The sequence below is a fragment of the Bufo bufo genome, chromosome 4, assembly GCF_905171765.1.
Source record: "Bufo bufo chromosome 4, aBufBuf1.1, whole genome shotgun sequence".
NCBI classification, from domain to species: Eukaryota; Metazoa; Chordata; class Amphibia; order Anura; family Bufonidae; genus Bufo; species Bufo bufo.
Genome location: NC_053392.1, coordinates 424,858,601 through 424,869,800, shown reverse-complemented (window position 1 = coordinate 424,869,800; position 11,200 = coordinate 424,858,601). Strand labels below are relative to the sequence as shown.

General features: G+C 48.5%; 1 protein-coding gene across 1 annotated transcript in view; it reads right to left on the bottom strand.

The window, feature by feature from the left end:
- Positions 1-11,200, bottom strand: part of LOC120998607 (saccharopine dehydrogenase-like oxidoreductase) — a 152,144-nt gene that overhangs the window by 41,820 nt on the left and 99,124 nt on the right. The gene's annotated exons all lie outside the window — the stretch shown is intronic.

Genomic DNA, 11,200 nt, shown 5'->3' with positions numbered 1-11,200 from the left:
GCCCTAGTGGAATGAGCGGTCAAACGAAAGGGAGGAACACGACCCTTGGCAACATAGGCCTCCTTAACTGCCGACCTAATCCTATGGGATATGGTGGCCTTGGAAGCTTGCAGGCCCTTGCGAGAACCCTCAGGGATCACAAAGAGGGAGCCCGACCGGCGTAAGGGCTCAGTCAACCGAAGATAGAGGCGAAGCACCCTAACAACATCCAAACGGTGAAGCGAACGCTCCCTAGGATGAGAGGGGTTAGGACAGAAGGACAATCTCCTCATTAATGTGGAATGAGGACACCACCTTAGGGAGGAAAGAAGGCACCGGACGCAGAACGACCTTATCCTGATGAAACACCAAGAAAGGGGATCTGCAAGAGCGCAGCAAGTTCAGAAACTCTGCGAATAGAAGTAATCGTCACAAGAAAGGCGACCTTAGAGGAAACAAAGGAAAGAGAAATATCCTGTAACGGCTCAAAGGGGGAGGCCTGAAGAGCGTCCAAGACAATGTTCAAGTCCCACGGTTCCACAGGAGGACGAAAAGATGGAACGCAGTGAGCGACCCCCTGCAGAAAAGTCCTCACGTGACGGCGAGAAGCCAGGGGTTTCTGGAAAAGAACAGATTGTCAAAGCCCGACTGGAGGAAGGATAAGACCCTGGGAATGGACAGGTAGAGAGGGTGAAACTGAGCAGCCTCACACCAGGAAAAATAAGTCTTCCAACTACGATGATAAATTATGGAAGACTGGGGCTTGTGTGGAGCATAGTCTGAATAACAGACTCAGAGAGACCGCGGAACCTCAGAACCGAGGCCTCAACAGCCATGCTGTTAAACGCAGCTGATGTAAAATTGGGTGGAGTAGCGGACCTTGGGAAAGGAGGTCAGGATGCAGAGGGATGTGCCACGGCGCGTCTGTGAGTAGGAACAGAAGATCCACGTACCATGCCCGGCGAAGCCAGTCCGAAACCCGGGCCAACTTCAGGCGCTTGAGAACCGTGGGAAGGAGCAGAATGGGAGGAAAGAGGTAAACGAGACCGAACTGGGACCAAGGAAGGACCAGAGCATCCGAGGCCAGCGCCTGAGGGTCCCGAGACCTGGCGAAGTAAGAGAGAAGGTGTGTACAATGAGATAGAGCCAGAAAGATCGCCCTGAGCTCCAGATGATTGATGTGCAGGGAGGATTCCACTGCTTACCACAGGCCCTGAGCTGATAGGGACCCGAAAAACAGCTCCCCAACACGTCTGGCTGGGGTCCGTGGATATCACCTGGCAACAAGGGGGAAGAAAGGACTTGCCCAGAGATAGGGTGCAAGGTAGAAGCCACCAGCACAACTCCTTGCGGACAAGACGAACCAGACGGTCAAGGCCCGGCTGGGACTTGTCCTAGCTGGATAGGATCGCCAGCTGAAGAGGCCTGGAATGGAATTGTGCAAATGGGATCACCTCGAAGAAAGCAACCATCCGGCCTAATACCCGCATGCACGTCCGAAGAGGTAGAGGGGGCGGCTTGCGAAGGCGAACCACTGCATCTCGGAGAGCCACTACCTTGTCCTGGGGAAGAAACACTCGACAGAGTTGAGTGTCTAAGGTCATGCCCAAGAAATCCATTCTCTGGCGGGGAACCAGGGAGGACTTGGGGAAGTTGACCAACCACCCGAACTGATACAGGACAAACAGGGTGATACTGAGGCTGGTCAGGTTGTCTTCCAGAGACGGAGCCTTCACCAACAGGTCGTCCAGGTAGGGAATCACTACCACCCCCCGAGTGCGGAGGAGAGCGATTAGAGGGGCCAGGACCTTGGTGAAGACCCTTGGGGCGGTCGCTAAGCCGAAGGGCATAGCCACAAACTGGAAATGCAGAGAACCCACCGCGAAGTGAAGGAACCGCTGATTGGCAACGGCAATGGGAATATGGAGGTATGCGTCCTGTATGTCGATGGATGACAAAAATTCACCCTCCTCCAGGGAGGAAATCACTGACCTGAGTGACTCCATGCGGTAGTGTTGGATCCGCACCAGGCGGTTGAGCGCCTTCAAATCCAGGATAGGACGGAGGGAGCCGTCCTTTTTGGGGACCGTAAAAAGATTTGAATAAAATCCCTGGAAGCGTTTTGACTCGGGGACAGGAACGATCACTCCGAGGGACTGAAGAGAATGAATGGCCCGGAAAAAATCTGCCGCTTTTACAGGAGACTTGGAAGGGGGGGGGGGGGGGGGGGGCGTGACATGAAGAAACGACTTGCAGGAAGAGTGGAAAACTCTATTCTGTAACCGGAGGAAATTATCTCCAGGACCCATGCGTCGTCCACGCTTGCCTGCCACGACTCCTGGAAGTCGAGCAAGCGGCCCCCCACATGTGGTAAAGCGCAGTCATGCAGAAGAGGTTTTCGCAGACTGAGGCTTTGAAGGCCTGGGGCGAGAGTGCCAGGCAGGTCTGGCCCTGAAGAAAGGCCCCCTCGACTTCTTGTCCGAGCGGGAGGAAGAGTCCCGAAAGGAGCGAAAATTTTTGGACCTCGAAGGTGCCAAGGTGGGGGTGGCGAGGGCGGTTCTGGGGGAGGAGGGAGCTTTTTCCTTCCGTGGCTTCTGAAATAAGCTCCACCAGGCGTTTCCCAAACAGCTTTTCGCCCTGAAAGGGGAGAGAGATTAGAGCCTTTTTTGAAGCTACGTCTGCCGCCCATGAACGGAGCCAGACCGTACGGCGGATGGCCACAGAGTTAGCCCTGCAGGGAGACATCACATAGGTAACAGGAAGCCTGGAGAAGCTGAGAGGCAAGAATAGAAACCTCACTTGGAGCAGAGTCCGGCAGTGAACAGACGAGCTGCTTCGCCAAGACCACGCAGTCTTTGGCAACCCAGGAGGCGGCAAAAGCAGGCTGAACAGCGGAGCCTGCCGCTACAAAAACGGCCTTAGCCAAGGAATCAGTCTTCTTGTCAGCGGGATCCGACAAGGAAGCTGCATCGGCCAAGGGAAGGGTGGTGGCCTTGGCCAAACGGGCCACCTGAGGATCAACCAGAGGTGGGACTGACCAAAGGTTCACAGATTCTGCACTGAAAGGAAACAGAGCGTCCGAACCTTTAGACACTTGCAGGCGCTTATCAGGCTGACTCCATTCTTTGGCCAGGAGTGCGTCAAGGTCCGGGTGGTTAGCAAAAACCAACATGGAACGCCTGGAACGGGGGAAGGACACAGGGTCTTGAGAAGAAGAGGGAGTACCTGTCACAGCCACTATCTCTGGCTGTGACCTTCCGTCCTTGCTCGTTCGGCGCTCCTCGCTGAAGTTTCGTTTCTGTGTGTTATTTGTGGTTCTGTATGGGTTAACTCCCCTGTGTTCCTATTAGGAGTTAATCCTCTCTGTCTGCTCCATGGGTGTGGCTTCTCTGCTGCACCCATGGAACCTGTATATAAGGCTGAGGTTTCCTCAGTTCTGGGTCAGCTCTCCTGGTGTGTGTTGTCTTGTCCTGCTCCTACTCACTCTCCGATGCTGCTGTCCCATGGAATCCATGTCTGTCTGTGCTCTGTGGGTTTCCTACTTGTTCATTGACGTCCTCTTTCCTGTGTTTCTGTTATCTGTTCTGCCAGTTATGTTTGTTATGTTATATGTCTCTGTTCAGCAAGCCCTTGCTGCACCTTTCTTTGCAGCAGAGTGCCATGCGCAAGGCCATGCAGTTTATTACTGGTGGAGCAAGTCCTTCGCTGCTCATTGTCACTCCTGTTTCCTTGCTATGTATTTCTGCTTGTGTTATTAGTTGCCCTGTTTTGTATTTGCCTGTCTGTTATGTTTGCCTATGTGCCGTCGGTACCTTCTGGTACCTGTTGTCCATTCGTTCCTGCTGTCACTGTCTAGTTCACGCTCCAGAGTGGACCCTGGCAACTTTCTGCGGCAAAGCCTAATCCTACCTTCTGGGGCCCTAGTGAATACCAGGAGTTGCTTAGTCACGCCCCTCTGGAGTATTGCTAGACAGTGGCGCAGTGGGGGTTTTCTCCCACTGTGCTGACGGTACATAGAGCTCATGTTTTGTCTGTGCTGCCTTCCCTGGTTTTTGTTTGTTCAATAAACTCTTGTGTGTCTGTACCTGATTTCTGTTTGTTTATTGCTTGACGACGCGGTGGTCTCTCCTGGGACCTCCTACTCGTGACAGTACCCTCCTGCACCTTGAAGGTGTCTCTAACCGCCTTAATGAGGTCCTGCATGGCCGCAGATAAAGTAGAACTCTGCTCTGATACAGAATCGGAGTCAGAGGTGTCCCCAGAAGCGGCGGAAGACAAGACTTCGCCTGTCTCAGACTTGTCCAGGGAGTGACCCGAGGACGCTGAGGAGGAGCAGGAGGCGGCTGAGATTACTCGAGGTCTTTTACGGGACCTGGTATCAAAGCGTGGGCGAGCCCCTTCAGCAGCATGGTCTCTGTGAGCAGGCAATCGGTCCAGCGACTGCACTATGGACCGGGACAGGCTGGCTAGGTCGCCTATGGCCTGGGACAGTAAGGTGGCCCAATCAGGAGGAACCGCTACCGCAGGGGGGGCCAGGGCGTCAGAAGGGAGCATGGACGCAACACACTTAGAGCAAGAATAAAAAGTAGGTACCCCAATAGGCACCCGGGCTTTAGGGTCCGTACTAGCAGAGGTCATGATGGTAAAAAGAAAGAATTGTACAGCCGAAGAGGCTATCCTACCAGGCCACAAGGTGCTGTGCCCCGCAATGCAGAAGAAGATGATGCAGGAACGGTCAGGATGGCGATCCGGCTTTGAGCAGAGGACATGAGCTGCAAAATGGAGAATCTTCTCCCTCAGCTAAAGCTACAGAAGAGACCGCCCCCTAGAAGAAAAACCTGCGCCTAGCAGTGATAGGAGCAGGCAAAGAGGTCCCTCCCAGAGAAAGGAGGGGTCGGGGCGAAGCCCAGGAAAAAGGGGGGGCGGAGCCAAGTCACGGCCTAGCGGGCCGAAAAGCCGAGGGCTAAAGTAGAAAAAACAGCCGGACAGGAGCTCCGGCGGCCGGACTGGAACCCCGCCGCGAACCGCAGCCTCGGTGACCGGACCGGAGCCCCAGCGGCCGCACAAGCAAGTGGGGAGAGGGAGGGAGAGAAGCACTACTCCCTCAGCCTCAGATAAGAGGGCCCAGCAGGGTGAAATGTGTCCTGGGAAGAAAGGCAACCTAATACTGCGCCAGTCGCAGCGCTCCTCCCTCTGAGCAGGTAAGCGGTCCTGCAAAGAACACTGCCCCCCTGGTCTAACAGAGTGCCAGGCAAGGCTCCCATCAAGGGAGAAACTGCAGAGCCGGTGGGGAAGGGGGGGGGGGATACAGAGCCATAGCACCCCTGAGAAGCGGGCCCCAGAAGTGACTGAATGGTTTTGTTGTTAGGGCCTCCTCTAAAGTAATATATGATGACATTATGTACAGTGACAGCATATACAGTGACCTGATTCAAAAGAAAATGATGAAATCCAGCATCCCAATAAAACTGTATCCTATATTTTTCAAGTGATAAAAACTCCATTAATAAAAGGTACACTCTCATCTACGCATTTCGGATCAGCACATCCAGATCCTTACTTATGATACTGAGAATGAATATAGCACAAACTAAAATACCAGCACTCCTCCAATCAGGCTCGGAGCATCATATGTTTCCATAATGGACTTTCCATAATGAAAAAAACAAACACAGATAAAAACAGAAACCCATTAACCCCTTCCTGACCTTTGACGTACTGTTACGTCATGGGAACAACTAAGTTCCCGCAATTTGACGTAATAGTGATCGCGCTGGCACCGGAGCGGTGCGCACGCAATCACTGCAGGGGCCCGGCAGTACGTGATAGCCGGGCCCCTGCTATATCCGCCGGCATCGGTGTAAAAGCCGATGCCGGCGGATTAACCCCGTCTATGCTGCAGTCCGCGCCACAGAAGAGGTTTGTGTCGGGTGAGGGAGAGCATTGCGTCCCCGCGCTGCTGTTGCGCGGACCCGATGCGACACAAGGCAGCCCGATGCCATGCAGAGGCTGCCCAATGCCTTGCATGGCATCGGGAACTGCCTTCTACGGGAGCCGAGGAGATCCAGCCTCAGGCTGGCTCTCCTAGGCAACCTGTTAGTGTATGACTCATTGTTATACACTAACAGGCAATGCATTACAATACAGATGTATTGTAATGCATTGCAGAGGGGATCAGACCCCCAAAAGTGAATGTCATAAATAAAGTAAAGTAAAAAAAAAAAAAAAGTGTTTTTAATAAAATTAATAAAGTAATAAAATTAATAAAGTAAAAAATAAAAAAAGTATTCATATTAGGTATCGCCACGTCCGTAACAAACAGCTCTATAAAAATATCACATGACCTAACCACTCAGATGAACACCGTAAATGTCACATTACATCACAAAAATTGCAACAGCAAGTGATAAAAAAGGCGAATGCCCCCCAAAATAGTACCAATCAGACCGTCACCTCATCCCGCAAAAAATTAGACCCTACCTGAGAGAATCGGTCAAAAAATAAAAAAGCTATGGCTCTCAGACTATGAGACAGTAAAATATGATAATTTTTTGCTTCAAAACTGCTATTATTGTGCTAAAGTGAAAAAAAAAAAAAAAGTAAACATATTAGGTATTGCCACGTGTGTAACGATCTGCTCTATAAAAAAGTCACATGACCTAATCCCTCGGTTAAACGCTATAAAAATAAAAACGGTGCCAAAACATCCATTTTTTGTTACCTTGCCTCACTGGCACCTTATCCCGTAGTTTCCAAAATGTGGTCACTTTTTTGAGTTTCTACTGTAGGTGAGCATCAGGGGGGCTTCAAATGGGACATGACATCTAAAAACCAGTTAAGCAAAATTTGCCTTCCAAAAACCATATGGCGTTCCTTTCCTACTGCGCCCTGCCGTGTGCCCGTACAGCAGTTTACGATCACATGTGGGGTGTTTCTGTAAACCGCAGAATCAGGGTAATAAATATTGAGTTTTATTTGGCTGTTAACCCTTGCTTTGCTACTGGAAAAAATGGATTAAAATGTAAAATCTGCAAAAAATGTGAAATTCTGAAATTTCATCTCCATTTTCCATCAATTCTTGTGGAACTTCTAAAGGGTTAAGAAAGTTTGTAAAATCAGTTTTCTATACATTGAGGGGTGTAGTTTCTAAAATGGGGTCATTTTTGGGTGGTTTCTATTATGTAAGCCTCACAAAGTAACTTCAGACCTGAACTGGTCCTTAAAAAGTGGGTTTTGGAAATTTTCCGAAAAATTTCAAGATTTGCTTCCATACTTCTAACTTAGTTCTAAGCCTTCTAACGTCCCCAAAAAATCAAATGATCCAAACATGAAGTAGACATATGGGGAATGTAAAGTAATTACTATTTTTGAAGGTATTACTACCTATTATAAAAGTAGAGAAATAGAAATTTGGAAATTTTTAATAATTTTGGGTAAATTTGGTATTTTTTTATGAATAAAAAGGTGATTTTTTAAAACTTATTTTTACCACTCTCATGAAGTACAATAGGTGATGAGAAAACAATCTCAGAATGGCCTGTATAAGTAAAAGCGTTTTAAAGTTATCACTACATAAAGTGAAACATGTCAGATTTGCAAAAAATGGCCTGGGCAGGAAGGTGAAGAAAACAGGCCCGGGGTTGAAGGGGTTAAGCATATTGTAGAGTAAGTATCACGACCGGCGTGCCGATCACATACGTGACGCAAAGGAAGGGAATAGGGAAGGCCCTGTCCAAGGGAGAGGGAAAAGTGGTGACCCCTAACTCACCTTGAGGCTGGCACCTGACTGCCCTGACGTCCCTAGACGGGTTTCTCACCCGTACGCCGATCACATGCCTAAACCCTGGCTTTCCCTAAGATGAGCCCTAAGTAGTGAAAAGGGCGGTGGGGACACTAGTCCTCACCACTAACACTAAAGGAAAACACCAAGGAGAGGACAGACAATACAGACAAAACATATAATCCCAGGTGGGCGACAACAGCGGACAACAAAAGCCCAACAGGGATCCAGAGGGTAACGCTCTGGAACAGCAACCAGGAATCACAGCTACACAGCTCCAGTGGGTCAGTATAGAAGTCCAGGCAGGAAGCTCTATATCTGGCAACCAGAGAAGTGGGAGGGAGAATATAAGGAGGTTGGGAGTGACAGACAAGAAACAGCTGAGGAGAAGAAGCTACGTATCCCTGAGTGAGACAAAAAGGATTGCAAGGCAAACACAGAAAGCTATCATTAAGAAGCAGCACGATCTTTAGACATAGAGCGCGCAGCCACCCGCTGCGACTTCCTGACCCCGGGTATAACGGAGTCAGACATGGCTCTTGACACCCTCATGACAGTAAGGTCATGCTTTCTGTTCAAGACGGTGGGGTGACAACTGCCCAGCTGGAACATTCAAAAGCAGTGTCTTTTTGTAGTCGTCACCTCTGATCGGAGCAATAACCCTCTCCACCCCTTAAACTGAATGCATTGAAACATCTCCTTTGTGGGCAGTTGCAAACTGTAACTTGGCCGCCGATACATTTCTAGTTTTAAAATGTGGGATATCAGAAATATGTTTGCATATCCTAGACTTCATTTCATTGGTGGTACACCCCACATATTGCACAGAACATTCAGTACATGTCATCAAGTATACAGCATGATTCGTGTTATAATTTATACATTGATACCATATCGTTTAGGATTCGCTGTTGAAAAAATCTCCTGCGTCACTGTCATGTATTTGCAACAATTATACCTGTTATGGCCACACTTAAAACTACCTCTATGGCGTAGCCATGCCAGTTTAGCAATAGGGTGATCATGAAAAAGGCTGGGGCTGATTAACTATTTCAAGGTAGGTGCCCTCCGTGCTGCACATCTTTATACCCTTGGCCACAATAGAGCTCCATTCTTCATCAATTCCACACCGACAGATGTGACGTGATACATGATACAGTGACATGATATACAGAATATATCAATGTAGGAAACTGACACAGCAGCAGGTTGGTCTGGTCTGAGAGAGCTATCTTGACTAGTCGCAGGGGTGAGGGTTGCACGGGAAGAGGGGGATGTTATGGGGGCTGTTCAAAAATTAGCTGTGAGCCCAATCATTTCTAGCTATGCCACTGTAAGCAACATATATAGAAATGACTAGCACAAATATGACTGGGGGCTCACGCACACGAGTGTGTGTTCCTTGTGCCTGTATTGTGGACCAAAAACAGCGGTTCTGCAATATACAGGCACCGGCCGTGTGCAATCCGTATCACTGATCCTGACCCACTGACTTGAATGGGTCTGCAATCCGCAAGATACGGAGCGGAGGCACGAAGCGGAAGCCCTACAAGGCGCTTCTGTGGGATTTCGTTCCAAGCCTCTGCACCGCAACAAAATAGAACAGAGCGTAGCTTGTGGATCGCAGACCCGCCATTTGCAGTCCGCAGCATGAGTCCTGATAAAAAAAGAGAAGATACTGAGAGATGAGGGTGAAGGGGGAGTGTCTGTGTATAACTGTACACGGGTCTTGACAAAAGCCTCATTGAGCTGGGCTGAAACGTTGCTACTGGGGAATAAATGGGTCTAACCCTTCACCTATTTTGGAGTGCTGGCTCATCATTTGTTTTTTGAATATTGTATATGGGTCTAGCTTTCCAAAAGTACTTGTCTCAACATAGATACCTTAAAAATATGATTAGCCCACTACGGTATGTGTTAACATATTATCTCATTCTTTAGAGGGGTTGTTTGGGCTTACCACTGAATGACTGGAACTGATTTATCATAGTCATTTCTGCAACAAATCTGTCATATGTTCATATATCCCAAAAAAAACGCTGATCAGCTGTAACTGCAGGGAGAGGCTGTGTCCGGCCACAAAGTGTCACCACCAGACATCTGAGAAGCTCTGACAGACGTTCTTCAGAATCTCCCACTTGAGGTTTCTTTTGTTTTGCTTTAGTTTCCTCATCTCGTTAGCCTCTCTCAGCTGTCATGTAGTTGCACTGATTGCATCCCTTTAAATCCCTTCCCATACTGCATCACTTTGCGGTTTATACAACTTCCTGGAGTATATGCATGCTGGATGCTACTACTGAGTCTTCTACAGATAAGTTTTGTTCATTCATTTGTATTTTCCTGTTTGCTGGATCTCAGGTGACCCTGACTCCCTCCGTATCAAGTGTAGGGAGCCGGTGGTCGTGTCCCCTCACTATTATAGGGTGTTCAGGGGTTATACAGTCGAGGTACGAGGATATGCGATCTTCTACTATTGAGAATTTTGCATAGGCTGAGCAGTTAGGGAGAGAGCCAGGTCTGTTGCAGGGCTATCCCTTTGGTTCCTTAGTTTTGGATCCAGTCAGTCGGATCTTCCTTTTGTGTCTTCTAGTTTGCTGTACACCTTCCGTGACACAAAGGTCTCCTTCGGCCGTATTTAGTATTATGTGGCAGACATTGAAATGTATCAACCAAAGCAGAAGCCCCTCTTTCTTTTCACATCTGCTTTAGTGATCATTTATTCAAAAGTTTGCAAAAGTTTTTATTTTGGTTCTTTCTGGTATTAAAGTGTAACTGTCATTTATTTTTAAATTTGTATAATTTTTTTGCAATGTGTGGAGGAAGTGACAAGGAAAGTTTTTTCTAATATACTTTATTAAGTGTTTGAAGTGTCCTATAGGAGCTCTTTCTAAATGAGGCTGGCTAAGGAATATCCGCCTTCCCAGCACAATACTGAAGTGTGAGGACGCTGGGCTCAGTGCTGCTGAACTCACTGTATATGTGAAGAGATGTGTCTCCTAGAATGGTGCAGGAAACCTATTAGAGGAGATATATGATATGATTTGCTGTGTTCTCCCCACAATTACCTGGCCTAAGATCTCTTTCACACAGGCGTCATGTTTTTTGCCCGGATTAGATGCGGGTGCGTTGCGGGAAAATGCACGATTTTTCCGCGCGAGTGCAAAAAAAGTGTAATGCATTTTTCACGCGAGTGAGAAAAATCGGCATGTTTGGTACACAAACCCGAACCCGGACTTCTTCACAGAAGTTCGGGTTAGGTGTTGTGTAGATTCTTAATACAGAATGCATAGTACAATTGGGCTGGAGGGGTTAAAAAAAAAAAATAATGATAATAATTTAACTCACCTTAATCCACTTGCTTGCGCAGCCCGGCTTCTCTTCTGTCTTTATCTTTGCTGTGCACAGGAATAGGACCTTTGATGACGGCACTGCGCTCATCAC